This window comes from Mandrillus leucophaeus, unplaced genomic scaffold (assembly GCF_000951045.1).
Source record: "Mandrillus leucophaeus isolate KB7577 unplaced genomic scaffold, Mleu.le_1.0 Scaffold1332, whole genome shotgun sequence".
Taxonomy (NCBI): domain Eukaryota; kingdom Metazoa; phylum Chordata; class Mammalia; order Primates; family Cercopithecidae; genus Mandrillus; species Mandrillus leucophaeus.
This window is the reverse complement of record NW_012101291.1, coordinates 72,226-81,990: the sequence shown is the minus strand read 5'-3', so window position 1 is coordinate 81,990 and position 9,765 is coordinate 72,226. Positions and strand designations below refer to the sequence as shown.

Genomic DNA, 9,765 nt, shown 5'->3' with positions numbered 1-9,765 from the left:
GATGGACTAGGACTGAAAACCTTTGCCCAGGCTCACCTTCCTGAGGTCCATCCGTGGGGTCTTCATTCATTCACTCATTCCTTCAGCAAAGTTTATGGACTGTCTACTTTTTTTAGGCTCTGTCTACCTACTTCTGTTTTAGGCCCTGGAGAGGCAGCAGTAAACAAGACACTATAGCCATGCTCCTATGGAGTTTTCATTCTAGGTAAGTGGACAAATAATAATAAAAGAAAACACATGGACAGGATATATGCAGAGTGATACATGCTACTTAAAAGAACAACAAAACAGGGAGAAGTGAGAGGGAGCAGCCCTCCCTTCCTCTCATTTAAAAAAAAAATCAAAGCATGGATTCCTTTTTATTGCTCCCCCCATGTTTTGTTTGTTTGTTTGTTTTTTGTTTTTTGTTTTTGAGATAGAGTTTTGGTTTTGTTGTCTAGGCTGGAGTGCAATGGCGCGATCTCAGCTCATTGCAACTTCTGCCTCCTGGGTTCAAGCAATTCTCCTGCCTCAGCCTCCTGAACAGCTGGGATTACAGGTGCGCACCACCACACTGGGCTAATTTTTTGTATTTTTAGTAGAGACGGGGTTTCACCATGTTGGCCAGGCTGGTCTCAAACTCCTGACCTCAGGTGATCCACCCACCTCGGTCTCCCAAAGTGCTGGGATTACAGGCTTGAGCCACCACGCCCAGCTGCTCCTCTCATGTTTCTGTCTTCCCTACCACCTCTGAGGAACCCACAGTTTTTTTTGTTTGTTTGTTTTAAGCTTCTGGTTTTTTTTTTTTTTTTTTTTGAGCTTCCTCTCTTGACTCAGGGAGGGAGGAGTGAGTATATAGAGGTGTTGAAATATTTGTAGATATGTCTTAACCTGCACTGATAACTGCCATCACACTATCTGATTCCTTAGTGGTTCACTCACACACACTCCAGCAAAGTTCTTTCTCTATGTGAGTTTTAAGGGTCTGCCTATCAGTGGACTCATCTTAGCCTCCCTATTAATTTCAGCATAGAAAAAGAAGTTTTCCCACATGTAACCTTTGGAAACAAAGGCAGAGCTTGAGCAATGATCGAGGCAGTGATTAAGCAGTCAGAAATAAAACGTGAGCTTGCATTCACCTCTGCCGGTGGTAGCCTGAGCTTCTTCCTGTAGACTGTTGACAAAGAAACTTGAGAAGGCAAAAAAGCCTTTTCAATAGCAAGAGGATGCTGCGAAGTGCAGGGAGGACCACATTATGTTGATGACGGATGAGTGGATCCCTCTCCGCTGAGTGTGCCAGGTTGGAGCCCAACCATTAGAGAGAGCTTAATCTGCCCAGAGATCTCAACAGCTCCAGATGCTGAAAGAGAAGCCTCCTCTTCCTGCCTCCTCAGAGGGCTGTTCTTCTGGAGAAGCCACCTGGCGTCTGTGTAGTGTTCAGAAACTGCAGGAGTGATTGCTCCTCCTCCTCTCTGGCTGGCAGCCTTTGGGGTGCCAAGCATGAATCCAACCTGGAGTTCTCTTGCTGCAAGCTTCCCTGTTGTCCTGGTCACAACAGTCCACAGTTGTTCTAACATCATGGAAGAAAAAGTCTTTTATACTTGAAAACTCATAGTGAGGAGAGCTTAAACTTTCTCCCTGTGCAGAAAAGAAAAAAGTGGATCCTGTTTTTCAATGGATTTCCTCATAGAATCTTTCGATGTGTCAATTCCAGGTCTTGGTCTACAGTTTGAGAATAAAAATACCAACAAATCAGTGTCCCTTGTGAAGGACTTCTCTCGATCTCTGCCACACCTCTGTCTGTCCCTGTCTCTGTTGTCTCTCTCACATGTCTTCCCCACGCCCTCTGTGTTTTGTTTTGCTTGTTTTGTTTTGAGACAGGGTCTCTGTCACCCAGGTGGAGTGCATTGGCTCTGTCACAGCTCACGGCAGCCTCAACTCCCTGGGCTCAAGTGATCCTCCTGCCTCAGCCTCCCAAGTAGCTGGGACTACAGGTGTGTGCCACCACACCCAGCTAATTTTTTCTTTTTTTGTAAAGACAGGGTCTCACTATGTTGCCTAAGATGGTTTTAAACTCCTGGGCTCCAGCAATCCTCCCATCTCGGCCTCCCAAAGCGCTGGAACTACAGGCCTGAGCCACTGTGCCTGGCTTCTGCTCTGTGTTGAACCCACTGTATTTCTGCCCATTCTATTCCATGTATTGTCCCCCTGCTCTCTGCCCCTACCATCCCTATCCACACTTTGAACATCTCCCACTAGTGCCATCAGCCTCCTAACAGGCATTCATCTCTGTGCTTTTATATGGGTTTTTTTTTTTAAGTCTATCCTCTTCACTGTCTTGGCTTATTATTATGTTGGTCAGCAGCTCCTTATTACCTACAGTACAGGGTCCAAACATCTTAACATGACATAAGCAACACCTGTCTACTCGTTTCTTTCTGCCTCCTGCAGATACTCTTCTCACAGCTGAAGCACTCTATTTAAAGGGTCTCAAATGCTGAACTGCAGTCTCTAGTTGTTGCAATTATGTCCTTTGCTCTTCTTTCTAGATGAGCTCCTATTCAGCCTTCAAGGCCCAGATTAGAAACTTTGGAACTTTGAGAAACACATTAGGCTTCTGGGATTGTGTTGCTATTGTAATATTGTATTGCTTATCTATTTCAATATAATGAGTTGCATAAAAATTTAGTGGCTTAAAACAACAAACATTTATTAGCTCACAGTTTCTGTAGGTCAGGAATTTGAGAGTGGTTTAGCTGGTGGTGCTGGCTTACAGTATCCCATGAGGTTTTAAGTGGAATAACAGCAGGAACTGCAGTCATCTAAAGGCTTGACTGGTACTAGAGGATCCAATTCTAAGCTCACTAATGTGGCTTAGCAAGAGATCTCAGTTCCTTGCTTGGCTGTTGGCTGAAAGCAAGTCCCTTACCAATTAGGACTTTTCTCATGACAGGGCAGTCATCTTCCCCAGAGAGAGTGACCCAAGAGAGACAAGCAGGAACCATCATGTCTTTCAGGACCTAGATTTAGAAGTGCCATGTTGTCAATTTTACCATGTTCGATTGGTCCAACAAACAATGGGGTGGGAGACCACATGGTGTGAATACCAAGAGGCCAGGATCATCACTCAAAATTCACAAGACCCGGGTTCAAATTTTGGTTCCATCACTTATTTGCTGGCGGACCACAGGTAAGTTACTTAACCTCTCTGAGCCCTGATTTCCGCATCTGTAAAATCTGAATGATAGGATTGACCTGACGGGGTTGATGTTGAATCTAAAAACATGATTTACATTAAGCACTTGGCAGGTAGTGAGCATTTAATAAATGCTAGCAATTACTATGTTGATAACAGTTCACAGACTCCCTGGGCCAGTGGCCCCAGGGGTGCTCCCATACAGTCCTATAATGTTCTTATCTTACATTACTCTCCACCTGGGTACTCACTCTTAGATTCACAAGTGTTTAAACCTTCAAATATATGGCCTCTATGTCCATCTCCTTCATGAACTGTTTTTCTGTGCACAATCTCAGACTTCCCTAATGATATTAAGCTTCAATCCTATTCCTCCAGATCCCAAAGATGTGAATGAGATCATATTTGCATCCTTAAATTAACACTCCAAGTTTAGCTTGTTTGTTAACTCCATCCCACATGTGGTCATCTGCTTCAGACCTTGGGGCCTCATCCCCATTGGAATTGTTTTTGTGTCATTTTCATTCATTTGTCAGCTGTGAGTGGTTGCTCCTTGTTAGGGCCTAGGCTCAGTGCCAATGATGCTGAGATAAAGAAAACAGGGACATAGCCCTTTAGAACCCTAGTGTTGCTTCATATCATCATTTTTGTATTTTATCTGGATATGTCTTCACTTTGCTTGAAATGCAGTTTTATTACTAACAACCACCAATTCTTGAGTACTAGCTTCATGTCAGAGTATGTTCATGTCATCCCTCTGCCATTCCTGCAAAGTAGGTATTACCTTTCTCACCATCCCTTCTCCATCTTGGAAACATAAGGCTCCTTATTTATTACAGAAATTTCTGACTCTGGATCTTGAGCCCTTTCGAAAATGACAAGTTGCCAATGTAAATATTGTTTAAATTTAGTTTTATTCCTAGAATGCGATCACCTTACTGCAGATTGGCACATCACTCCCAGTCATGTCCCTTGTCCTAGGGAGACATGCACGCCGGTCTGCAGGTGTTTGTCCAAAGGGTGACAGGGCCCCTTCAGATCTTTGGTTTCCACATTAACTGTGCAGTCAGTCATTCACTCCTGGCTCCAGTCCACTTTCCAACAAAGAAGAAATGAGCATATTAATTGAAACCCTAACCCCTTCAGTTTTCTACTTAGGACTTCAAAGTTACCAGGAAGTCCTTCCAGATCTCATTTGCCTGAATAATTCTTTTGCAGGTTGGTCCCCACCCCTACCCATGTCCACTCCCTGCCTTCCTTTGCTCTACTCTGTGCTCTAGGAGCCTGGCCCCTCTGAAGCATCACCACAGCTTTTTTGCCCGCTGGTTCCCTTTGGGTTCAGACAAAGTGAGGCACTAGCTAGAGATCAAAGGGCAGCAGGAGAAGGAGATTGAAGTATTTCTTCTTTCCTGATTCCTCTCTGCTTCTGTGCCATGTCTCAGGCAATATTTGTGTCCCTGATAGCCATAGCTCCTGCCAGGGTTGGTGGGAGGGAGGTACCTCCTCTGAGTCTCTAGCTCTTACTTGGCCCAGAAACAATCTTTCTTCCCCTTGTCCTTTCATGCCTAGGGGTGCTAATCCCTTCCAGATGATGCAAATTATGCCCTATACTAGGTTATTGTCTCAGTTCCATGAAATTGCAAAATACATTATTGACCATCATGGTTTTCTTAACACTACTTCTGATCAAGGAACACGTTTCACAGCAAAATAAGTGAGGCAATGGGTCTCACCCATACCCATGGGATCTGCTCTCTTAATCTTGTAAGAAGCAGTGGGCCAGATAGAATGGTGGAATGGAACAGCCCGCTGAAGACCTATTCGTGGCACCAGCTGAGAGACAATGCTGTGAAAATTCAGGGTGCTGTTTTACAGGATGCAGTATACACTTTGAATCAGCATATGATGTATGTTGCTGTTTTACCCATAGACAAAATGCAGAGGTCCAAGTATCAAGGGGTAAAAGCAGAAATGGCTCCTCTCACTTATTGACCTAATAACTCACTTATAGAACTTTGTTCTGATGTCTTGGTGGTCTGAGTACCCAAAGGAAGAATGCTTCCACCAGGGGACACAACCCATTCAATTGAAACATTATGGCCTCCTCAGGCCACTAAATTAAAAGGCAAAGAAGAAAGTTATTCTACCTGCTGGGGTGGTTAGTTTTGATTACCAAGGAGAAATTGGATTGCTGTCATACAAGGAGGGCATGGAGGACTGTCTGGAACCCAGGGGATGCTTAGGGATGCCTGTTAGTACTTCCATGTCCAACAGTAATACTTAACGGAAAAACAGGCAGAATCCGAAAGACCCCAACCCTTTAGAAGTGAAAGCTGTGATCATTCTGCCAGGTAAAGAACCCACATCAGCTGATGTCCTGGCAGAGGACAAAGGAAGGAAATGTGGAAAGAGTAGTGGAGGAAGGAAGTTATAAATATCAACTTTGCTGGTGATCAGTTACAGAAACAAGGACTGTTAAAAACTATGCATGGTTTTTTCCTTACGTGTTATTTACACATGTATTATTACACACATACTTATGTCTTCTCTTTATTTCTTCCTTTCCTTATGATTTACAATTATTTACGATAAATATTTATCATATTTATCGTACAATTATTTATGATTTACAATTTATTTACGCATTGGTGGTGGTTAACTTAACTTTAACATATAGTCTTTAGTAGAGCAAAACATCAAAGGCCAAATGAAGAAAGTTTGGAGGAAGATGGGGATGGTCAACTGGGTTAAAAGTGCTTTCTTCATTTCCACACCTGCTGAGGGGCTCAAGAATCCCCTTGTCTGGGAAGCTCTTTTGACATTCTTTGACCAGCAACTTTACTAGCCAGCCAAAGCTACCCTTGACTGAGGACTTTCTTAAGTACTTCACAGGCATAATTCCATTCAGCAGAATACTCTTCAATTTCTCTGTGAGATAGGAATTGTGACTCCAATTTGCACATTCAAGAGCTGAGGTTTACAGTATTGAAGACACACACTCAAGTTTAATATCTGTGGTGCTATTTGATCTAAACCAGGTCTGTATGAGCCAATGTCCTGTTTTTCATTGCCTCATACTTGATTTGTTTCTTATTTTTCACTAAGGTAAATACTACTGATATAAACATTGTATACAAAATTAAAATTTAGCCTCTAGATCACAGAACATTCAGATGGGACTTTAATTAAATGTTCAGACAAGACTGATAATCACATCACCCAGAGACAGATACTGTGACTGTCATCTAGAAATGAACACAATTACTTTTCGGATTTTGTGTCTTTTGTCTTTTTTTCTCTGTATTGCCCAGGCTGGTCTCGAACTCCCTACCTCAAGCAATCCTCCCTCCTTGGCCTCCCAAAGTGCTGGGATTACAGGCTTGAGGCACTGCATCTGGCCTAAAATAAATAAATAAATAACAGTGATTGATTTATTAAACATTATCTTTTTTTCTGGAAAACTCAGTTACATGGATTTGACAAGGTTACCGACTTTCAATGTATGGCTAAAATTGGTGGTAGATTAATTTATGGACATTCTAGTAACAAAATAGAATTTAATAATCTGTTTCATCTTCTAAGTATTTCTGACATTTTGTTGTTGTTGATCATTAGTCCTTGGCTACAAATAACCACAGACTCCCTAGTTAAGATGATGTCAGGACTCTCAGACTAGGAAGAAAAGCCACATTTTGAGTTGTAAATGAAAATTTAACAGAGAATAAGATATTTGAAAGAGAAAATCATTGTTTTGAGAAAGGAACAAAGAAGCCAGACAAGATAGAAACTTTACCAAATGTTCAAAAAATTCATTTAATATTAGGCTTTATAATACATGAAGTTTCTTTTCTTTTGGCTGCCAACTTATCTTTCTAATTGCAATTCTAGATTGACAGCAAAAATATTTAATATTCTCTGAGGAAATATCCAACTCAGGTGAGACAAGGGCAGAGCAATGAAACGGAAGAAAACTGTGGGAAACCAGGGAGACTGTATTAGTCCGTTTTCACACAGCTATAAAGGACTACCTGAGGGCCAGTCATGTTGGCTTATGCCTGTAATCTCATTACTTTGGGAGGCCGAGGCAGGTGGACCACTTGAGGTCAGGAATTGGAGACCAGCCTGGCCAAACTGGTGAAACCTCATCTCTACTAAAAATACAAAAATTAGCTGGGCGTGGTGGCAGGCGCCTGTAATCCCAGCTCCTTGGGAGGCTGAGGCAAGAGAATCACTTGAACTCAGAAGGCGGAGGTTGCAGTACACTGAGACTGTGCCGCTGTACTCCAGCCTGGGCAACAGAGTGAGACTCCGTCTCAAAAAAAAAAAAAAAAAAACTACCTGATACAGGGTAGTTTATAAAGAAAGGAGGTTTAATTAACTCACAGTTCCGCATGGTTGGGGAGGCCTCAGGAAACTTACAATCATGGCAGAGGGTGAAAGGGAACCAAGCAGTTTCTTCACAATGCAGCAGGAGAGAGAGTGAGTGAGGTAGGAAGTGCAACACTTTTAAGCCATCAGATCTCGTGAGAACTCACTCATCATCACGAGAACAGCATGGGGCAAACTGCACCATGACTGAGACACTTCCCAACAGGTCCCTCCCTAACACATGGGGATTATAATTCAAGATGAGATTTGGGTAGGGACGCAGAGCCAAACCATATCAGAGACGATCCAGGAGTGGCCATAAGGTCGGCTCAGCCCTGATGTACTCTGGAAATCCTGGGATCAATGTGCCCATAGAGGACTATGTGACAGGGAGGAGGGACCCTAGAGGGTCACGATACAAACTGGAGGCAATGAGATCAAATTCCTGGTCCTGCTAAGCCCCAAAATCATAACAGCTTACATGCTTTCAGGTCTTTTTGAACTGTGCTTTTTAATATCTCAAAACCTTTTTACATACATCACCTCATTTAAGCCTGATACAGACTAGTGCACTAGGTGAGGTTCTTCTCTATCTAGGTGAGGAAAGTGACAGTCGGGAAGAGAAAGGACAAAACCACTGCATGTTAATGTAAATAAATGACAAGGAGAAACAAAACAAAGGCAAGGACTCCATGGTGATGAAAGAAAGGCACATTACCCAGGAAGGGAAGTGGAGGCCACGGCCCCACTTCTGCTCCTGACCCCAACCAGGAGACCACAAGGTTGAACCCAAGGGTGTGACTGAAGATGTGCCTGGTCTTCTAAGACGTTTGCTGTCCAGCTGCTGGTATTGAACCTCCACCCCTCTTAGTTCCTTAACAATCATGTAGATAGTCCATTTACATCTTCCACTAATACCAACTTTTACAGTGGCATGGGGTAAAGCCCTAAAAAGTATTTGTTACTGTAATGTATCATATAGCAGTAATTATTATTATATAAAAGTACCTTGTAAACTGCCAAGTGCTATACAAATGCCCATTATCATTATGATGATGATGATTATATAATGATAATGTTGATTTTTCTCCAACCCAAGGAGTGCTCATTCAGTCCCATCTTTTCTTCTTCAATTTCAGTAGCTTCTCTATCCAGAGCCAAATAAATTTTAGTGCTTTTAATACCCTCAGTATAGTACCTTGTCAATGTCTCTTAAAAGCTCAAATAATTTATGCTTACTTTTTTTACTTTCTTCTTAATAACACAGCTTCCCCTTCCTTCCCTCCCTGTCCCCCAAAGCCAGAAACTCCAGTGGCCTAGAGAAATCTCCAACTGGCAGGGCTGTTAGAAATAGAGTTAGGTGGCTGGGCGCAGTGGCTCACGCCTATAATCCCAGCACTGTGGGGGGCCAAAGGCGGGGTGGATCACCTGAAGTCGGCAATTCAAGACTAGCCTGGCCAACATGGTGAAATCCTGTCTCTACTAAAAACACAAAAATTAGCCAAGTGTGGTGGTGTGCACCTGTAGTCCCAGCTACTCAGGAGGCCGAGGCAGGAGAATTGCTTGAACCCAGGAGGCGGAGGTTGCAGTGAGCCGAGATCGCACTGCTGCACTCCAGCCTGGGCGACAGAATGAGACTCAGTCTCAAACAAAAACAAACAAACAAACAAAAAAGAAATAGAGTTAGGCTCACAGTCACAGTAGTGGAAGGACATGGAAGTGAAGAGATGACCGTACTCAAACCCACAGTGGTGAGGTCACCTCCCCAGGATCACAGTGGGGCAGCTGCAGTCATGAGTGAAAGTCAGGACTTCCAGCACCTGGCCTAGTGCTCTTTCCACTGAGCAGGGCCCTCTGATGTGATTTTCCTTTGCCTCCAACGTCAAAATCCCAGGCTTCTCAGATTTTATTCTTGGTCATAGTTTCCCCAGAATGGTTCCATGTAGGGGGTCGATCATAATCTTGAAAGACCCATCCCAAATATTGAAATCCTGAAAGATCAAAACCCCAAAAGTATAATTCTGGAAAAATAAGAAGAAATTATCTTTAAAACATTTATTTATATTTTTAAAGGGAGATTTATTTGAAAACCATATAAAAATATGACAGAGCACTTCAGAGGCCAATTTACACAATAAAATAGGTAATAATAACATATATATCTTTGCAAACATAAGCACTCAGCTATTCTAACAAGTCACATGGTTATAACAATTACAAGC

The 9,765-nt window shown here is 42.7% G+C and overlaps 1 long non-coding RNA gene across 1 annotated transcript; it reads right to left on the bottom strand.

Moving 5' to 3' along the window:
* Positions 1 to 253: 253 nt before the first annotated feature.
* Positions 254 to 7,659, bottom strand: LOC105534327. Its single transcript, XR_001005250.1, has 2 exons — positions 7,559 to 7,659; positions 254 to 1,617 (listed from the first exon to the last, which is right to left on the bottom strand). It is a non-coding gene; the product is annotated as an uncharacterized LOC105534327 (long non-coding RNA).
* Positions 7,660 to 9,765: the final 2,106 nt, after the last annotated feature.